Source organism: Canis lupus, chromosome 3 (assembly GCF_011100685.1).
Source record: "Canis lupus familiaris isolate Mischka breed German Shepherd chromosome 3, alternate assembly UU_Cfam_GSD_1.0, whole genome shotgun sequence".
Taxonomy (NCBI): domain Eukaryota; kingdom Metazoa; phylum Chordata; class Mammalia; order Carnivora; family Canidae; genus Canis; species Canis lupus.
Genome location: NC_049224.1, coordinates 10,283,846 through 10,288,313, shown reverse-complemented (window position 1 = coordinate 10,288,313; position 4,468 = coordinate 10,283,846). Strand labels below are relative to the sequence as shown.

The 4,468-nt window shown below is 34.1% G+C and overlaps 1 pseudogene; it reads right to left on the bottom strand.

Moving 5' to 3' along the window:
• Positions 1-1,580: 1,580 nt before the first annotated feature.
• On the bottom strand, positions 1,581-4,069 carry LOC100686761 (annotated as a pseudogene).
• Positions 4,070-4,468: the final 399 nt, after the last annotated feature.

The window sequence follows — 4,468 nt, the reverse complement described above, 5'->3', positions numbered from 1 at the left end:
TACCACATCCTTTGAAAGACTTGAGAAAAATTGAGCTAACCACCAATACATTTGAAATGTATATACAACAAAAATGTTTAGTTAAAATAAGGAAATAGGATTTCTGAGAATGGTGAATGTATTTTCACTTTAGTAGTAATAACTTATTAGTAAATTGATTTATTCAGAACTATAATAGTAATAACTTATTAGTAAATTGATTTATTAAGAGCTTTTATTCACAATTTTTACAACTATGGTGCACTTGAAAATAAAATGGTGCAAATATTGTATTGAGGTGAAATCCTATTGTCATCTGCATTAGATACTCCCATTTTCTTAGATATTTTTGAGAGTTCATAAGACTTAAGAAGAGCTATGCATTTTTAAGCCCCAGTTTATGTTATAAAATGGAGGAGAAACTCAACAACAACAACAAAAAAAAAGATGCCTAGATCACAACCTGAGCCAAAGGGCAGACACTCAACCACTGAGCCACCCAGGTGCCCCAGCAAGGTTTTTTGGATAGAATCAAATAAGATAATAAACATAAATCATTATAATGCCTGATCTATTAAATATTAAAATGTTATTCACCTCTTCTGGCAGCTGAAATCTAAGTAGGTATGTTTGTTATGCATCATTTTGAATTAGTAATTAGAAATTAAGTAAAAGCATATACATTGATTTCAACAAATCAAGTATATATCATCCTTTGCAAAAAGGAAAAAGCTAGAATCTTAATATGAATACTCTAAAAAAATCAGCAAATCTAAGACTCAGATGATGCCTTGATGACTGTGTAATTACACCTTTTCTATTCCTAGGCTTCACTCTTAATTTTCTGAACTTGAAGGTTACCACAATTAATACAGTTCTCTAAAAAAAAAATCTTGTTAAAAAATAAATCTAATGGAAAATAAAGTAGTAGGAAAATTAGGAATTTGAAAGGAGTCAAAAGATTGAGAGGAAAGAAAAATTAATCATAATTACCTTCTGGTTGCTTTTCCTTAAAAAAATCACTTAAATAATACCTATTTTGGCATGAGAAAAAATGTGTTTTAAATATTCAAAATTTTATTCTTTTGACATAAAACTATGGAACACTGATAATTTCTACTATTTTAGTAAGTATAAGAGAAAACAGGTTAAGCAGTATTTAGAAAGCAGTACCAATAAACCTTATTGCAAGCATTAGATGTGTTTAAAAAGTTTGTATTAACTCATAACCTGCAATTGTCAAATGTATATTACTTAAAGCTTAAAGTTCAACATTTTAGATAGTCTTCTCTATTATAAACTCAGATTTTCTGTAGGCTTCACATACTGTATAAGCAGCTAGAATATTTAAGAGTTAAGGGATAAATAATATACATCTATATCTATACATATATATTATATGCATGTGTATAACATATAAGTATAAACTACATATATATTATCAGTTATATTACCTAATAAAGCCATATTCTGTTAATAGAGATATGGATTTATTTCAAAAATTTAATCAAATATATTTAATAGTATGGCTGTTGTGTTTTCAATATTGATAGTTATTCAAGCTTTTCATTTTCACATAGTCCAGACTGACCTTCCAGATGCTAAAAGTCTCCATCTGGGTTAAAGGTTTGTATCTAAATTTTTCCTGTTGAACGCTAAATATTTACTGAAAATTGGTTGAACACGTAACAGTTTAGGAATTGGAAGAGTTTGGTTTGGATTAGATGTAACATCTAATCTGTTACGTGTGGTGACTCATTAACTTAGCTTTATTAACTACAAACACCAGAACCTTTCTTGTTGACATCTTTCATCAGTAAAAGAATTAGTCTATAGTTATCATGCTATAAGCTTCTTTAATCGGTATTGAATTGCACCATTTTATTATTTCTCTTCTAGAAAAGCTTTGGTGGAGGTACTACTGAGATCTGATATTCTAGTTTCACCAAGTCTCCCTCAAAGTTTTTGTTTTGTTGTCTAAAGATAAACACTGGCACTCTTTTCTTTTTACAAGGATGCTCAGCAGCACAGTGCACGTAGCTTCTGTTTTGCTCATGGCAACACATGCAAAAACCCTGCATCTGAAGCTGTCTCCACTTCAAAGATGAATGAGTGAAAATTTGTCAGATATCATCATTTTGTGAAAGTTGTCTAATTAACTGGGCTTCTACTTACACAGCATGACATATAAAGGGCTGGTTATCCGCTCACTATGAAGTTTATACTGCAGAATCTGTCTTCCAGTTCAATCAACATTTTCTCTGTCACTTGAATGGGATGTGGTGTGACCATTCACATCTCCCTTTGAAAATGATCTACTTCATACTTGTAATGTCGGAACGTACAGTGGGGCATGTTCAGAACTGTGCATTGGTAAATATTGTACCTCTCTGTAATTTTGAGCTCGAAACACAGCCTCTACATTTTGCAATCCTAGCAATCTGCAACCCATCTTCTCCTCAGATGTTAGCCATTGATTTCCATTATGATGAAGGCTGTCCTCACCTTTCAGCTCTCTTTCCAGTGCTTGACATTAAGCTTCTTTTTGGATACTTGTATTTCATGGTTGGGACTCCCTGATATGCAGTTTGATGTGCAATTTACAGTTTGGGATGGTTTAACATTTATAAGTTGGCCACCTTAGGGTTGACAATAATTGGAGTCCACAGTGGAAGGGATTTACTGCTGCTGTAATCAGACTGTGATAGCAATATGGAGCCTAGGGAGCTTGCTGAGGACTGGTTATAGGTGGTTATAACCCTTTGGCTCTGGTTGGAAACCAAAAGTTGCTGGAGAGAAGCAGGAAAAGCAGAAGGGGACATGGTAATGTGAGAATTCACCGTTGAAGGGTCAGAGCATCTTTGCTCTGTGCATGAGTTAGACTGGATCATGGAAGACTGGTCTGGCTAAAAGAGCTGGAGGTTTCAACAAAACATTTTTTTAAAATTTTTATTTATTTATGATAGTCACAGAGAGAGAGAGAGAGAGAGAGAGAGAGAGGCAGAGACACAGGCAGAGGGATAAGCAGGCTCCATGCACCAGGAGCCCGATGTGGGATTCGATCCCGGGTCTCCGGGATCCGCCAAACCGCTGCGCCACCCAGGGATCCCCCAAAACATGTTTTTATATGCATTACATTTCCTGCAAAATCCAATATCAATTTTTAAAAAATTAAAGCAAAATTAGTAAAAAGAAGAACAATGATCTTTCAGATAAGGCTTGGACTCGAGTGCTTACCGGACTTATTGTTAAAGTGTAATTTAAAAGGGGCGGGGGGGGCAGCCTGGGTGACTCAGCGGTTTAGCGCCACCTTCATATTCCCACGTGGGGCTCCCTGTGTGGAGCCTGCTTCTACCCCTGCCTGTGTCTCTGCCTCTCTCTGTGTGTGTCTTTCATGAATAAATAAAATTTTAAAAAATGTAATTTAAAATAATGACTTGAGTATGTAGAAATGCCCCATAAAATCTCATAGATTCTTTGCTTTGCAAATGGGCTATAATTTGGAGGTGATAGTAGTTTCCAATTTATTTGAGTTTGTAAATATCATGATGGACGTTTTAATTTATAAGTGCCTAAGGCCTCCTTGAAATATGTTTATTTTAAAACCATTCCGATTATTTATTTTGTCATATGCTGATAGGTGAAAGCAGATCAATGATAAGAGGTAGAGAGCAGTAGTCAGAAGAAGTTAATTTAAACCAAAAGTTTTGTTTTTAAGTCTCTTGTTTCAAAAAAGTTTTAGTTGCGGTGTGTGTGTGTGTGTGTGTGTGTGTGTGTGTGTGAGAGAGAGAGATGAATGAAAGAGTAATGTAGTGAGGAAAAAATATAACGAGTTTTGGAATCAGAAGACCTAATTAGACCAAACTGGAACACCTAATTGAATGCCTTTAGGCATGTTAAGCTTTGTAGACTTTGATTTCATTTTTTAAATGCTAGAATGCATACCTATTAGTGTTATTATTCATATGTATGGTTTGGGCCAATTATACCATGTTGTGACTCTCATGATCCTTGTGTCACAACAGATATTTACAGCGCATGCCACAGACTTTTCACAGTCATCTGGATTTTCAGAGTCATCAACATGCATCCTGCTAACACAGTCTATCACTACAATTTGGTCTCAAGATTTTTTGAAAAGAAAGCTAACTTTTATTGAATGTCATTTACTAGAAATCATTCTAAGTGCATGTATGCATATTACTTTATTCATGTATATGTATAATACCATGAAGTATTTATTTTTAATTCCCATTTTTAACAAGCAAAGAAAATCTAAGAATAACAAACATACTGGTCATTAGGAAAGTTAAAGGACTTCATCTGATATTTGTATCATCATCTTGAACTGAATACGAGCGCCTCACCAGTTTTATAATGCATATATTTTTTTCATTTAATGATAACCCAAAAGACAGGTGTGATTCTTACCCATATTTCACAGATGAGAAAATTGGGCACTAAGGGGCTTTTAAGTAACTTATTACTA